This window comes from Montipora capricornis, chromosome 3 (assembly GCF_036669925.1).
Source record: "Montipora capricornis isolate CH-2021 chromosome 3, ASM3666992v2, whole genome shotgun sequence".
NCBI classification, from domain to species: Eukaryota; Metazoa; Cnidaria; class Anthozoa; order Scleractinia; family Acroporidae; genus Montipora; species Montipora capricornis.
The window spans coordinates 9153378-9171071 of NC_090885.1; the positions used below are offsets into that span (position 1 = coordinate 9153378).

Consider the following 17694-nt stretch of genomic DNA (forward strand, 5'->3'; position numbering starts at 1 on the left):
AGCTTCACTTGATTTCATATCCACAGTTCATATATGATCCATTTCATATATCATTTCATCAACAATACACTATATCACATACGGCTAATTACATAACATACATACGGTACTTACAATACTGGTTACTTACACCACTGTCAATTAAAATACTATTCCTACACTATTCGCATCCTTTTTTTTTTTCTTAATTGTTATCATATTACAGTGACACCTAATATATACATGTTCACGCTTACAGTTAAATATTAAATAACCATAAACATCAGCAGCATATAAAATTAACGTAAAACGGCCCACGTGCGATAAAATTTTGGAAGTGCTTTTTTGCAGTCGCAATATCTTTAAGAATTTCAAGTTTTCCGGGAATGAACGATAAAAAGTTTTGAAAATCTAAAACATCTCCGCGAAGGCTTGTGCAGGAAATACAATATTTGGCTATCAGTAGACAATAATTTAGGACTTGGCAATGCTTTGTCCTATCATGCCAGCCGTAGAGTATATGGCTTATGGATAACGTTATTGTTTCATTTGTATTTTGGTACCACCAGTCTTGAAACAGAATCCAGGAATCGACTGTTAGTGTGCAGTTAATTAGCAGGTGATGCAACGTTTGTTCTTCTGCGTTCCATAAGTTGCATATGGAGCTTTCTGAAATGCTTGTTATTTTTTCTGTAAGTGATTAACCCATTGACTCCCGGGGGTTCCCCATTGACGAGTAAAACCGTCTGGAATTAGACAGAGTAAAATACTAAGAAGTATGGCTCGTTCAGGCCAGGTAGGGAATCAAAGGTTTAATGGGGACATTTAGTTTTTCTGTAAGTGATTACCCCATTGACTCCCAGGGGTTCCCCATTGACGAGTAAAATCGTCTGACATTAGGCAGAGTAAAGTACTAAGAAGTATGGCTCGTTCAAGCCAGGTTGGGAGTCAAAGGGTTAATGGGGACATTTAGTTTTTCTGTAATTGATTAACCCATTGACTCCCAGGGGTTCCCCATTGACGAGTAAAATCGTCTGGCATTAGACAGTAAAATACTAAGAAGTATGGCTCGTTCAAGCCAGGTTGGGAGTCAAAGGGTTAATGGGGACATTAGTTTTTCTGTAAGTGATTAACCCATTGACTCCCAGGGGTTCCCCATTGACGAGTAAAATCGTCTGGCATTAGACAGAGTAAAATACTAAGAAGTATGGCTCGTTCAGGCCACGTTGGGAGTCAAGGGTTAATGGGGATATTTAGTTTTTCTGTAACTGATTAATGGGGACATTTAGTTTTTCTGTAAGTGATTAACCCATTGACTCCCGGGGGTTCCCCATTGATGAGTAAAATCGACTGGCATTAGACACAGTAAAATACTAAGAAGTATGGCTCGTTCAGGCCAGGTTGGGAGTCAAGGGTTCATGGGGACATTTAGTTTTTCTGTAAGTGATTAACCCATTGACTCCCGGGGGTTTCCCATTGATGAGTAAAATCGACTGGCATTAGACAGAGTAAAATACTAAGAAGTATGGCTCGTTCAGGCCAGGTTGGGTGTCAAGGGTTAATGGGGACATTTAGTTTTTCTGTAAGTGATTAACCCATTGACTCCCAGGGGTTCCCCATTGATGAGTAAAATCGACTGGCATTAGACAGAGTAAAATACTAAGAAGTATGGCTCGTTCAGGCCAGGTTGGGTGTCAAGGGTTAATGGGGACATTTAGTTTTTCTGTAAGTGATTAACCCATTGACTCCCAGGGGTTCCCCATTGATGAGTAAAATCGTCTGGCATTAAAAAGAGTAAAATACTAAGAAGTATGGCTCGTTCAGGCCAGGTTGGGTGTCAAAGGGTTAATGGGGACATTTAGTTTTTCTGTAAGTGATTAATGGAGACATTTAGTTTTTCTGTAAGTGATTAATGGAGACATTTAGTTTTTCTGTAAGTGATTAACCCATTGACTCCCGGGGATTCCCCATTGATGAGTAAAATTGTCTGGCATTAGACAGAGTAAAATGCTAAGAAGTATGGCTCGTTCAGGCCAGGTTGGGAGTCAAAGGGTTAATGGGGACATTTAGTTTCTCTGTAAGTGATTAACCCATTGACTCCCGGGGGTTCCCCATTGACGAGTAAAACCGTCTGGCATTAGACAGACTAAAATACTAAGAAGTATGGCTGGTTCAGGCCAGGTTGGGAGTCAAGGGCTAATGAGGACATTTAGTTTTTCTGTAAGTGATTAACCCATTGACTCCCGGGGGTTCCCCACTGATGAGTAAAATCGTCTGGCATTAGACAGAGTAAAATACTAAGAAGTATGGCTTGTTCAGGCCAGGTTGGGAGTCAAGGGTTAATGGGGACATTTAGTTTTTCTGTAAGTGATTAACCCATTGACTCCCAGGGGTTCCCCATTGAGGAGTAAAATCGTCTGGCATTAGACAGAGTAAAATACTAAGAAGTATGGCTCGTTCAGGCCAGATTGGGAGTCAAGGGTTAATGGGGACATTTAGTTTTTCTGTAATTGATTAACCCATTGACTCCCAGGGGTTCCCCAGTGACGAGTAAAATCGTCTGGCATTAGACAGAGTAAAATACTAAGAAGTATGGCTCGTTCAGGCCAGGTTGGGAGTCAAGGGTTAATGGGGACATTTAGTTTTTCTGTAAGTGATTAACCCATTGACTCCCAGGGGTTCCCCATTGAAGAGTAAAATCGTCTGGCATTAGACAGAGTAAAATACTAAGAAGTATGGCTCGTTCAGGCCAGGTTGGGAGTCAAAGGGTTAATGGCGACATTTAGTTTTTCTGTAAGTGATTAACCCATTGACTCCCGGGGGTTCCCCATTGATGACTAAAATCGTCTGGCATTAGAGTAAAATACTACATGTAAATATGGCCAGTTCAGGCCAGCGTGGGAGTCAAAGGGTTACAGATCTTGAAAAAGATCTTTGAGGATCTTGCAGGATCTTTGAAGATCCTCAAAGAACTTGGTAAGGATCTTCAAGGATCTTGGGAAGAATATTAGGGATCTGTGAGGATCTTTAAAGATCTTTATAAGGATCCCTTAGGGTCCTAGCTAAGATCCTCAAAAGGCATCCTTGAAACATCCTCACAAAGATCTTTGAGGGTCTTCAAAGATCCCTAAAAAAATTTCACCAGGGCAGCTCAATAATTATTTGCAAGAAAGCAGCAAACTCTACTCTCAACTTAGACCAATGGCATTTGCGAGTGCCAGTCATGATCAGTCCAAACTGCGCCTCTTAGCGTTCCATTTTCAAGAATAAAAGATTAATTTCCATTATGTAATGAAAGAACTGGTCCATAGTAAAATAATTAGTATTCAAATAATTTTGTTCATTGAAAATGAGATGATTAAGAACAGAGAATATCAAAAGTAAACTTGACCTTATTTGAAAAATTCTCAGACTGCATTAGAGTTAAGAATCAGTCTCCTCTGTTGCTTTGTTTTGTATATTTATTAGTTGCAATGCTAGCAGAAAAAAAAAATTAAGCTTTTAAGTAGCCGAAGTGAAACTGGGTCGAGACCGGTGTCTGTGACTTGACTTGTTTGCATTAATTAAGCATGTCACATCAGTGATTGTTGTACAGCAGCTTCTTTCTTAATATAGCCTGCATGACAGGCGCTTTATGAGCCAAGCGGGGCAAACGCGATACTTCGCGCGGAGCGCGACATGAGCGCTCCGCGTTCGCCCCGCTTGGCTCATAAAGCGCCTTTCATGCAGGCTGTTCTTAATACTAAATCATGACTTCTTTAAGAAAGACAAGAGATATGCTTTTTCAGAGATTGCATCAAAGATTGATTTCACAGGATGAACTTATTGTTTCATTGGAAGAGAACACGGCTGGAAATTCTCAATCCAGTTACGATCGATGATAATCCTCAAATACTAAAAAAATTGGTGTACTACTGTACTTCCCCACCGACTCAGCAACACATTTTCTTTAGAAACTACCTCCTTTATTCAAATATGGCAAACTTTAAATTAAGACCAGGAAAAAAAAACCGAAAGTTTTACACAACAGCAACATCGTAAGAAAGAGAAAAACTGCTCTCCTAAAAGCATAAGGGCAAACGGAGAAGTCAATTTAAGGACGTTCGCACCCATTGCTACTGCGCATTTTTTCGCGCATGTCACGCACACGTCATGCATCGCAGACAACGAAGGTAAACACGATGCTAAAGGCGCAAAAATTTTCCACCAGAATGTAACGTGAAAGCGTGTGGCACCATGGGATAGCTGTGGACCCAGGTCTTCTTGGAAATGTCACGCAATGACGTGACAGTGTGAATATACCATCGCTTTGAGAACTTCGCAGCGATTTTACTCTCTTGAATGCTTGGTGACCCCTATTTTTCTTTCCGGAGATGACTTCCTTTGCTGATTTTGTCCATTTTAACAAAAAACAAAAAAAATCTGTGCGTGAGAAGTTACAAATATTTCGCTTTTTATGCTCTCTTGCCACCGAAGTTTTCTCTCTTAGACAAATATGTATCGTTTTTCAAGGACTATTTCACCTCAGAAAAAGACATCAGCTGCAAAGGTTAATTTAGTTGTATTAGTTAAGTTGAATTGAGTACGTTTACCTGGCCTAAATTTCACCAATGTAACCTTTTTTATTGCTGACATTTGTAAGCTAAGATCGTCTTAAAGTAACGCAATCTTCTAAAAGTGCACCTCATGATCTCGAAAACGAACACGGTGACCCCCCCCGCCCCCCTTTTTTTTCTCCTTTTTGGCAAAAGTAGATCATTACCTTTCTGCGTGGCAAGTTTAAAAAAAATCTGTACGTGGGAACATTTTGGGCGCGAACGTCCTTAAGCGTTACTTTTTGTAAACAGACACTCGCATGATATTCAAATGAAAATGCACGAATTCGCTACACCGTAGAAAGTTCATGAAAGCGTACATTCATAGGTAGTGACACCTTCGTAAATTAAAATTGACTTGTCTTACCACTTGATCGTTCCATTTTTCTATCCACTGACAAAGGTAATCCAACTGTTGTTCATACTCAACCGAGCTAAGCGGTCTGTGTTTATTAAAACCATTCAACATGGTAAGAGTGATGCAATGAAATTTTTCGTTGTCTACTGGCGTCCGAGTTGCATCTTCAGTGCCATTTTAATTTTTATTTACGTGGCTTGGGACTTCAGTCTTCACGTAAACCTCATTCCGTTACGAGTGTATTCGTTATCTAAGTCATACTCCTTCAAGAATGCAATGACGAAGCGTTTTAATGCAGAAGATATCTTCCACACTGTCACAAGTCCTTCGTTGGCAACAGCATTTGAGCAAATTAGTCATGCTAATGTATGCAACATTCCTTTTAATTTCCGGCGGAAGCTAGCTGAACTTTAATATGAGTAGGTAATTTTATTTTGGTTGGAAGATCCAAACTCTTGTCAAGACAGTTTTTTTGCTGAAATCACATTCATTTAATCCTGTGCGCGTTTTGTTTTCGTTTGCATTTGATGCAATTTCTTTTGTTTGCAGTGGTTTATTATTTTTGTAAGCTTAAGGTTAAATAATTCTAACAACCTTGTGATCGGTCTTTTGTAAATTCAACTCATTTATAAGTCGTCGATACGAATTTTAATCAGGATCAAGGGAGAAACAGAGAAAAGTATTCGGAGAACTGCACTTGTTGCTATAGAAAAATGAAGCGTTTCAAGGCACTAGTCTTTCTCTACAAGGTCCCTTACGGTTTGTCGCGCAAAGCATGAAGTCGGACATATTTAAGATTAACAGAACGTCACGTCGTCGTCGCCATAGCTACAATCCAAGGACAAGTCTGGCAACTCCTCCATTCAGTCACTTTTGGCAAGGATACCGCGGCATACAGGTTTCTTCCGTGGAATAGAACTTAAGTCTTGGACGTCTTTTCACTTTAATAACGGCAAAAAGAACTCGTATAAAAAACCTGGAGGTTTTTTAACTTGTTGGGATGAGCCAGTTTTATGGCACAAACCCTCTTTCGGTAAGCACTTCTTCTAAGCCAAAATTTTACAGCCGATTCTTATACAATTGATACAATCCAAAGTAAAAATAAATCCAAGATCATAGAGTATAGCTTACAAGTGCAAAAAGCATTTATATCTGTTACAAATAGCCTTCATTTGGATAATTAATTCTATAAACAATAGATCACACGTCCACACCTTCCTAAAAGCATTTTTTCTAAAAAAAAAAAACAACAAGAATCCATTTAAGAATCTGATTAGCCTAATTTCACTGCAAACACCATTTATAAAAAATCCATTTAATTAAAGGTCTTCCGGGCTCACTTGGGAAAATCAATAAACTCTTCGGGGGCTCTTAGTGAAATCTCATGGTTACATTACCGTGAGTCCCAGTCTCTCGCTGAGTTTGGTTGTCGTAGGAAATGACTGTTGAAAGTTCGTTTTCTATTTTCGTGCCTGTTATTGCAATTCTCTGAAAGGGCTGACCATTTAAACAATACTGAGCAAGTCGCAGATATTCTATCCAATCACCTCCCCTCTATTTTAACGAATTCACGCCTGCGGCAAGTGGTAGCTTAATCGCCTCGTTGTCGATTTAATACCAAAGTATATATATTTGTCCTTTGACAAAAGCGGTGTAACATTTTAATTAATGCGCCTAATATATATTTTTCAGAAGCGTGCTGTTTTGTTTTCAATAACAAACACTTCAAGCCATTCATGAGATTTGTAGTGTTAAATGAAGAGGAAAACGTCTTTATGCACAGCTAAGTAACGTATCAAGGTGTCGTGCAGTCTATTTAATAAAGTCTGTAAAGATTACATCAATCAGTATAAGAGTTAGCATATTCTGATTTTGAAAGGACACACCTTGGAATTCGGATCAGATTCGCCACTGTCTGTTTCTTCGAGGTGGTCGCAATTTTCTGCGTATAAAAACACAATGAACCACAGCTATTTTGCCAGTTTACTCGAAAATTATCGCCGTCGCATGGAAATGGATACAAGTCTGTTATCAATTCGAAAGGCTTTGCATGAGAGCTATAAAAATGAATCTTTTAAGCTTAAAGAACGGGAAAGACAAAATATGGCCAGACAGCGAAGAGAACAAATGGAAACAGAGAGAATTCTTACAAATCGGATGAAGGAAATTGAAGTGGAGGAGAAGGAACTAAGCAAGCAATATGAATATTTGAGAAATATCCGTGCGAAAACAAGGAGGAAAACAGTGTCCTTTCCGGCGGAATGGTCGACGAAAGACACGCCGACAAAAAATCGTCAGACTGCCGACCATGGTGTCTTCTTACCACAAGTGATAAGCTTGACTGACCGAAGCCATGACAGTACTTCAAGTGGCACGGAACATTCAAAACCAACAGCTGCTACTGATATAAAAGAAATCAGGAAGATATCGGTTAGGTTACCTACACTTGCCTCGAGGCGGAACACTGAAGAAAACACAATGTCACATCACAGGGAAAAAAATGTGACACAATACTCTGTGTGGAATAAGTCGAGTAATGCCGAAAGGTACAGAGGCGAGAGACAGGATTTCAAAAGAGAGGATCAGTTTCCAAGATTGAGTACTGAACATGGGAAAGAATCAAATCAAGGCGTTGATTGTTTTCGACGACAACCAAGCTTGACAAGTTCGAGAAGAATGGACACTAACAGAGACCTTAATCATGGTGATACAAGGAAAACATCACTTTCACCGAATACTCCTTTTAACAGTGAATTTACCAATGAACTTATCAATTATTACATGAACGGAGGAGGCTTATCAAACGACGAGGAAACTCCTGAAACTGGAAAGAAAGCCAGCATGTCATCATGTACGCTGAAATTTGGGAAACAAAGCAAGAACACGAACACAGGGAAAAGGGGACCGTTCAACATTCATTGTTATCCAGATTACGACATTCTTGTAAAAGATGATGGAGAGGACCATAATGTGTAAAGCGAGTGTACGCTTCGAAGTTCGCTTAACTTATTGTAACCTATTTAGCGTTTCATCCAACTTTCTAGAGATTAGTCGTGGTTGGAAGTGTTTCAATAAAAACTTTTAAATTATTTATATAGATTGTCTCCGTACCGCGGCCTTTTCATACACTGTACTGCATCAATGTTTTTTCGTCACCAGGAAGAGCGTTATTGTTTGTCAGGCACTCACGTGACAAGGCCATCACTAGTACAACTTCAATTCTCAAAGTTTAAAATTCAAATCTTGTTAATTAAATTTGCCTTTTTAGCATTTTAATAATAAATAAATAAATAAATAAATAAATAAATAAATAATTAAATAAAAAGAAATAAATAGTTTATTCAAACTTATTGCAGTCTTGGCAACTGAATTACAGGTTGAGTGCGCCAGACACCAATAAAAATAATAATAATAATAATAATAATAATAATAATAATAATAATAATAATAATAATAATAATAATGTAGTAATTTATATAGCGCATAAAGTACATATGTCTTCCGAGTCGTTTAACAACAATTATAAATATTTCAAAAGGTGGAACGCTATATACACATATATTAAAATGTCAACAAAACTATTAACTATTTTAAGGATTTGTGACATGCGTCCTTACCTGGAGCAGCGACGAGAGGACTAAACAAATTGAGAACGGAAAACAAATGTAAGCTAACGCAAACTCCTTCCCTTGAACCCGCAAAACAGAACATATTTAAAACGCTAATGATTATTTATTACAAAGGTACGAAAATACAAGTCTAAGTTACTTAAAATATGAAAAGAAATTCTCTAATACTAAACAATTTTACTACTAAATTGATACTTCTAAAGCTTCTAAGTTTCTTAAATTAACATTACACAAAAAAAAATTTAATATTTTTGTTAAAACAGAAACGTAGCTATACAATTCAATATTTACTGTTATGTTATCTACTGTTTGGTTCGTTCGTCGTTCAGCCGATCATTACCTTGCTCCTTTACTCTCTTTCTAAAAGCAAAACCGCCAACCAAAGTTCTTTCTTGTCTGCAAAGAAACCTTTTCTTTTCTTTAACAAAGTTCTGTCATTCTCTTGTCTTCAGCACTGTAACACCCAAGTGTTTCACTAAACTGGCCGACAAACGAGTTGATTTCTTTCGGCTTTCCGCGGCCTGTGCTTCTCCTCTACACGGCTCTGCACCTGGCACCTCTATACTGGCCGACGACAAACAGGTTTTATCGTTGATTTACGGCTCTTCCTTTCCAGCACTTTTCTCAATCTTCCAACTGATTTCAACTGCTTTTGACTGCTCTTAGTTTTTTCCTAGAGTTTTTGCATTAACTCATATTTATGTACATAGAAATGAACACTTGTGATACAGATTGCTAACCCAACACTTGCACAGCTAAATTTTCAATACCATACTAAATTAACACTAAGGAACAATAAGCTTACTTACAATATGACCTAAATTAACGCTAAGTAATTAACACTAACGACTAATGAAATTCTATAACAGAAAAAAAGTAGGACAATATGAACTTAATTTTAAAAGAAAAGTTATCGAAAAACTGAGAAAATTCCGTCATGTACAGGATCATATGTCGAATGAAATCTTGAATAAATGTGTCTTTAGATTTGTCTTAAAACAATCCAGGGTATTAGACTTGCGGATTGATAGTGGGACCGCATTCCAGATCTTAAGGCCGGGACACACTAGGCGACAAGTCGCAGCTACAGGTCTCTGCGACAAGTTGCTCCGTGTGTACTACTTGCAAAACAATTCGCTGCGATACGACACCTGTTCGGTGCACACACAGAAATCTCGTATGAGGGGGAATGTGAACTAGTTTTCTAATTCAATATGGCTGACCATATGACGCTCTCTCATTGGTTCATTTATATTTTGTCGCAGCGACTTGTTGCCGGAAGCGTACACACTGTGCGACAACGCTACTTTCGCTAATTTTATCGCTGCGATTAGTCGCACGAATTCAAACTTGTTTGTCGTGCGACTGATCGCGGCGACAAAATTCTGCCGCAGCGACGATGATTTTCATAAAATTAAGCGTGTCACACAAGCAGAATTGCTGCAGCGACTTGTCGCCTAGTGTGTCCCGGCCTTGAGGTGCAGCAGAGGCCAAAGCTTTATCTCCGAAGGTCTCGCATTTTGTACCAGGCACATCTAGAAGTTCAGTGGTGGTCGTCACTTCGGAGGGCGCGTCGTTTAGGTGACTTCACATGCATAAGATCAGCCAGGTAGGACGGAGCCTGACCATGTTAATTGAATTTTAAATACCAAGAGAGCAACCTTAAAATTGATTCGGAACTGAACTGGAAGCCAGTGTATAGATGTATTGAGGTAGGTGTTTTATGACTAAATCGTGGCAAACGTCGACAAGTAATGCGTGCAGCTGCATTCATTATCTTTTGGAGTCGGTCAAGTTGATATCGTGCATGGGATCTTGTAGAGTAACGAGTTGCAGTAGTCAATATGAGAAGACACGAATCTTGGTTGCTTCTTCTGTCAAGAGCTTTCTGATCCGCCAACTATGATATAATGACCTGAAGGCTTTGCTGCATACATTACATTATAAGTAGTTTTTTTTAAACACAATTCAGAATAAAAACTAGCGATAAAAAATACGATGTTTTGATCTCCCTGAGCTGAGATCATTTTCAAGTTGTAGAAAAGCGTATGAAATATATATACATAGGTAGAAATTAGGGCGTGAGAATGTTCAACGATAAAATATGTAAACACAAGCGCTAAAATTAAGTGTTAAAATACTATAAAATACTATATAGTGTAGAAAACTATTTATTTATTTACACCTCTCTTACCCCCCTTTCCCCCCCCCCCCCCCCCAAAAAAAAAAAACAAAAAAACAAAAACAAAAACAAAAACAAAAACAAAACCAAAAACTGCATAGGCTTTGTTTTTGATTTTTCTTTGGACATCTATATATGTCCCTGGAGAAATTGCAAATAATAATTATGCAAACTTTTTGGGAGGTAAAATAGGTGTCTTTTGGGATTGTGCAAATAGTGAATTAGCTTCTTTTGTTCTTTGCTCAGCAATTACAATTTTTCGCCAACGTATATATCTTAAGACTCAGAGTAAATGCATTTGAGACAAACCATTTTACATGCAAATTTAAGGCTTTGGATTTTGAATTATTGCATTCATATCATGCATGTCGGCGCCATTACAAAAGGTCTATCCCAGAAACGAAAAAAACAGTAAACAAATCAGTCCCAAAAGATTTCGTGCTTAAACACTATGAACAATTCGATTGACGTTTAGGTGTTTAAGTCACGAGGTACCAGAGTCAAGACTTGTGAGCAGCTCATGCATGATCATCGTGTTAAAGCAAGAGCAAATTATTGCACTAGCTGCTGGTATAGCCTTGGTACACTCCGTGTTCAATTATTGCAATTACTGGTTGCAGGTGAAAATAACAACGCTCGTTTTCATTTCTGTTGGTACTCAAGTAACCACGGTGAGCAAAATGCGTCTTCTTGATGTAGTAACATTTGAATGTCTTTTAGCTGGCCAAAGCTTTTGCATGATTAACTGAATTGATTCATCGATTCGAACACAACGCCATTGAGGAAAACTTCATTTACGTTTGCTTCAAAAACCAGAAGAGACCGGTGTTCAAATTACGCGTATGTTTTGGAAAAGAAACAAATAAGATATGCGGTTCTTCAATAGCTACCAATCTCTGTATTTGAGTTTTTTGTTGTATTATTTTTCGCTGCATCTTTACACCGCTTTCAGTCATTTGCTCCAGTGGTCGTAAAACGCTTTAATCGGAAGCTTTATAAGCGAGACAGACAACGAGTCATCTAAAAAAACATATTTTTCTCATTGTGGGCTTTTGCGATTATTCAAAGTTTCGGGATGTACAATTATCCAGGAATGAAGTTGGTGTGAACAGTATACGGGAGACTGAAAGGAAACTAGAAGTTTTTCGTTTTGAGTGCTCACGTCATAATCATTTCAGCACCGAAATTAGGACGAGAACGGCAAAGAAATACATCTAGCTTCAATCCCCAAAATTTCTTCTTGATTCAATCTGTCAGTATTTTGTTCTTTTGTCCTGCAGAATATTGATGGCTAGTGAATTCGACAAACAACTGAGCTAAGCTATGACGACCACGTTCATGAAAAAACGCTGATAGCACTGAAAACATCCCTTAAACGCTTTCGCAGAAAAATGAATATTTTTATCAGCACACCCGAATAGGACGTTTTCAACCAACCTAACGATAGAGAAATGTACGACGAACAAAAGAAGCTAATGAGAGATCTTTTGTTTCGTCCGCCAACATGGCGGCGATGACGTCACGTGAAAACCTCCTATACCGGTATCAGTTTTTACAACAAATATTTTACCAGTATTACAGTAGGACGAGCTGCAAAGCTACCGGCAGTGAACACATTAGCGATTGGGACAACCGCTGCAGTCTTAAAAAATGTTATATTAAATGCAAAGGGGTCGTTCTACAATTTGCTTGCCACGTTAACGCCTTGGCAGATTAGTCAAGCAACAAAATCTCGTCCCATGGGTAATTCGAATCAGGCGATTTCGTATTCAAGTCTTAAAGGCAGAAGATCCAAATCCCTGTTGTTCTTCATGCATCTCGAGGAAATGCTAAATTTTAAATCAGTCTTGTCTAATTTTCTTTTATTTCAGGGACACTTAAACCAACGAAGAATTAAGCCAACTATAGAGGATCTTGACTCGAAATAACTTCACTTTGCAACTGAGTAGTGTTGCTGCATGGTGATGGTTTCAAGCCAGACGATTACATTATTGTTCTTTTTTGGATGTTTGGGATTTGTGTGCTTGGTGTTTTTGTGCTGCATATGTTCTGTTCTTTCTCGATTGTCTTGGAAAACCATCCTTGGCATTGAAAACAATTACTACTGTGGCGATGATGAAGACAACTTTGAAAGCTACAGGAAACTCCAACGAGATTTGGCAAATGCGAGAGCGGAGATGACTGAGCACCAGCAGAAACAAATATACTCCGACTCCCGCGGAATGTTTTTGCTGTAACAACTCAGCGTTGACTTGGATCCAAGAGTGAAGGCCGTGCCCGTGTTAAACCAAATAAATTTCTCAAATCATTGTTGCATAAAAGATTTCTTCTTGCAAGACACGTTGGTTGACACTGGGTTGTAAGTTACACTATAGACAACGTTTCTTGAAATTTTCTGCCAACATAATCACTCTCGACGATCACGTGACTTCAAAGGATCAAGCTGGCCCAAAACGGAATGGAAAATTAAATTTTCACCATTGGAACGTTTCGTTGGACTTGCAACCTGCTTTCACACGACGAAATTGCGGAACAATATGACGCTTAAAGAAGTGTTTATGCACATGAGTATTTTGTGTTAGTCTTAACGTTTTTGCTAGCGTTAATCATACCTCAACACCAAAAATTCTAGTCGTGCTCTACTCTTTCTGAACATCATTTAAGGTAAAGAGGATTCCATTCAAGACTTGTGACCATATCCAGAAATTGCACCGGTCTCACCTCAGTGAAAGACTTGAAATTTCTTAAGGTGATAATAGAGGGCTGTCAATCATGGATTTCTTGCGTTTCAGGAATCACTAATAGTTACTTGACTATCGAGGCACCTTTTTCTGAAACCATGCATTTTTACAGCATTGAAATAAAAGGTAGTCATCGCAATATACTGAAATGCTAACCGTTCAAAAATTGGTGCACTGGGCTCCTGGCCACAGTTGTTCAAACGATGGATAGCGCTATCCACCGGATAAATCACTATCCAGTGGATAAGTCATAGCGAAACCAATTGCTCTATCCACTGGATAGAGTGGTTTTCAATTGAGTGTCGAAAGTAATTAGCGAATTACTTTGGTTTATAATTACTTCACTCAGCGATTGGTTCAAAGTTCTCGCGCCACTTTTTCAACCAATCAGAAGTGAAACTAAAACCAATCGCGGCTCGCGCGTGCACATTTTCCCGCGCTTTGTGTCGGCTACGTGTAATTACTTGGAGTTTTGATTGGCTTACTGGATTGTCTCCGTCCTTTTTGATTGGCCAAAGTAATTACTTTGGTTTTGGTTTTACGATACTCATTTGAAAACCGCTCTAGTGATATATATAATTATCTAGTGGGTAACGTTTTCCACCTTTTGAACAACTGGGTCCTGGTGTTTAGAATTAAATACTGAAGACCAAGGCCATTTAAACTTAAATGCTGTGGATCATCTCTATTTAAATGGGGGCTTTGACCTTAATGCAATAGATCTGATTTTGGCATCGGGTAATTATCTTTAAATAACCCTTCTCGCTATGCCAACGTCCAATCACAGGCCGGTGCAATTCCTGTACGTCAAAATTTGGCCGCATTTGTTTTCGAGGTTTTCCCGCCATGCAAGTTACTCAAAAAATAGACTTATTTTATTTCATAGGTTAATGAAAGGTTATGGCGTACAAGCGAGCAGAAACCACAAGAAGAATGAAAGCGACGCGCTATACTAAGCCTGAATTCAAGTTCTTATCTACAACTTTCACTCATAGCAGACAAAGTTTTACAAGATATCTGAATAGTTAATTAAGGCAGTCTGATTTTTCTCACCACAACAAATATCGAAAATGCCTCGACTAAATCTGTTCAGTTTTGTTTTCCTTCTCGTTAAAATTTCCCACACTGGCCAGACAAAATCTGAGAATAACTGAAGCCATCCTGATAAACAGTTTAAATGGATGTTCTCAGTTGAGCGCACTGAGAATGTTTCATGCCCCGGCATAGAACCCTTGAAGCAATCGAAACATGAGAATGTCTAACTGGTTTTAGCCCTGTTTGAAATCGGACCGGTGATCCCTCGTTTAAACTTCTTAGGTCTTGTCTACGGATTTTGTTAATCTTCTCAGATTTTGTCTTCTTTGCTCATACAAAACCCGTTACATCGAATGCAATAAACGTTATAGACATTATCCTATTGAACGTTTTAGGTCACTTAAGTGGATTTTTCGAGAAGCGCTGACCCAATGTCACGTGTAAACCCTGACCCGGTTTTTAGGCGTCGTGGAACTGTTGTAAAATCTCGGCCGCCTTTAGACGATAAACAATGTCGGATACTGTTTTTTTTTTTTTACTTGATGACAAAAACTGCACAATTCTTTACTTCCTAATTAAAAGGATGATAATAGCTTAAATTAGGGATTTCTAAAAGGGAACTGCCCTTCTTACCGTGGACGATTTTATTCTGTTTGCAGCATTGGCGAATGGCTAATCCTAATGTGTTTCTTAAAGTTCTCGCTAAGCACTTAAAGCTTACCGCCGGGTTACTGACTGGATAAGGTGAACATTGAGTACCACCTTGCCGGACTGTTTTTTTCTCTTTTTTTTGCGCCCCGCGCGACAATTCAGACTAAAAAAAAACCGATTGGAAATGGAGTTCCAATTGTTCTTTGCCAAAGATACTAGTACCTGTTTTTCAACGCAAACATTTTTCATTTTTGCTTAACTTTATTACTTATTTTAAGTTTGTCAGTGTAAAATTATCTCAAACACATATGGTAATCGGGAGTCTTGTCCACAGCCCGTGGCACAAAATCAGATGAAAATTCCTTTCCACTTTAGTACAGCTTTTGTTTGCATGCCTTGGCGAAGTTTCCTAACTCGATTTTCTCGCGCACTAGTTGCACAGACAAAGAAAATAATTCATGTTGTTTCTGAATATTATAAAATTATTGAGGGTCAAACTGACCAACTGCGGAACTAATCTGCGAAAAATTCCAGAGTCAAAGTTGTTCAACTAGAAGATACATCCAGTTTTGGAATAAAGACCAAAAGAACTGTTGACTATCAATATACGTCATTTACTCGACTTTCTTCCCAAAAAGCACCGCTTCTCTGCTACGCTGGTTGAAGTTACAACAAGACAATATTATGGTCACCAAAAACAACGAAAACACTTGGTTAAGGTCGACTGAGTATTGACGTCAATACTCTTGTTTTAATGACTGCCACCTTTTGTCTTGTCATAATCTCTTGCACATGATAAGAACTTAGTTGTTAAGGGTTACCGCGACTGAATATTTACTCGAGAGTGCCTTTATGATAAAAGCTGTTGAAGAAAGATATTGACTTTGATTTCAAGAAAAGTCAATAAAAGTTAATAACAGACGATTGTTGCTTACCTTCTGATATTCACTAAGAGGCAGACCCATCTGGGGGAACTTTGCACAAGAGGCGGAAAGCAACGCAGGTTTGCCACCCTACAAATCTTCTTTACAATGTATATCTTAAAATGGTCGAAAAAATTACGTCCAGTAATCCTTCGTATTCTACTCCATTGTATCGATGACAATGTTTCAATTTATTTTCAGAGGAACTTTGACTCAGGGGACCAGAATCCCTCAGAAACATCGCTCATAAATAACAGCTGTATCGCTATCAAATTGAAGATGGCCTCTCGGGATATCTCGTTGTATTTTCTTATCGGTTGCCTGGGATTCATTGCTTTATTCGCCATTTGTTGCGTCTGCTCTGTCGTTTGCCCGTATGCAAGAACACGCGCATTTTGCTTGGAAAAGTGTGGTGGTTACGAGCAAGCTGAATATGAACGCTACAAAAAGCTGCAGCAACAGCGACTCGCCGCGATGAAAGCTAGTGAGCTAAACGCGAGACAAAATTATCCGCAGTCTCAAGGAAGTTATGTTATGTGATGATTCCATTTAAAGACGAAAGTTAAACAGATTGAGACCGTTGAGCTGTGATAAGAAGAGTGGAATAACACGACAGGCGATTTCTACAACGGCTGCTAAAAATATGCGGCCGCATTATGGATCTGTGATATTAACAACATCAATTCTCGACACTTGAAAAAAGTTATAGAAGGATCTAAAGTGGTTTTATCCCAGCGACAGGACAAAAATATTATCTTTTTGGCTTATACTTTCATTATGTTAACTGAGTAAACGACTTAACCGGTAGTTCTTTGGCTTCGAAGTCGTGCCAGCTACACCCGAAACGGAATACTTACACTTTAAAAATGCATGAATCTTATGCCAGGTGATGTCTTCACTGGAAATGCATGCAATTTATTTCAGCTAATGTCAAAACGGGAAATTACTTGGCGTCAGTATTTATGTCGGTGAAGATAATAGTTAGATAAATTCAAATAAATGTATATATTTGAAGTATGGGTTTTAGACAAAAGGACTAGCTGTTCTTCGCACTTGTCTGGGCAATTTAAGGGTATCTAGAAGGGACAATTGCTTAATGCGAAGAACACTTCCCCCTTTCAAAGTTATAGTTACTTGCAAAGATCGAAGAGATGTGTATCAAGTTGTCGGTAACGACTTGTGCATACTCGGAAATTCGAGTGTCCCTATCAGGAGTCGAACATCCGCATACTTGCTCGGATGTTGGGTTATAATGCTTATAATCGGCATCTATTAACTACTTAATAACCGAGAGTGAGGTTACAGCAAAATCTCAAGCTGAGACCTTGCCGTATTGACCGAGCAATAGCGAGCTAAATACAGCTAGGCCAAGGTTTGAGATTTTGCTGTGACGACCGAACGGTCAAGGTTATTAAGTTGTTTATTGTATGGCTGACAAAACGGTTCTAAAGAGGAAAAAACTAATTTGCATAATCCGTAATCGGCCCGTGCGCATTACGGGAGTATAAATGCCTAAGAGCTCAGCTGCTCTTGGCCAATCACAGCGTGCGTTATATCGGTCAGAAACACTAGCCATATAATAATTAGCTCTTATTAACCGA

The 17694-nt window shown here is 38.7% G+C and overlaps 2 long non-coding RNA genes across 2 annotated transcripts in view; both read left to right on the plus strand.

Annotated features, from left to right (window-relative positions):
- LOC138042103 (uncharacterized) overlaps positions 1–13623 on the plus strand; it is a 28626-nt gene extending 15003 nt beyond the window's left edge. The window contains exon 3 of the long non-coding RNA XR_011130921.1: positions 12615–13623. This is a non-coding gene — a long non-coding RNA (uncharacterized lncRNA). The remainder of the gene's footprint in view (positions 1–12614) is intronic.
- A 2359-nt stretch (positions 13624–15982) lies between these two features.
- Positions 15983–17126, plus strand: LOC138042109 (uncharacterized). The gene is made up of 2 exons (XR_011130923.1): positions 15983–16173; positions 16295–17126. It is a non-coding gene; the product is annotated as an uncharacterized lncRNA (long non-coding RNA).
- The last annotated feature ends 568 nt before the right edge of the window (positions 17127–17694 follow it).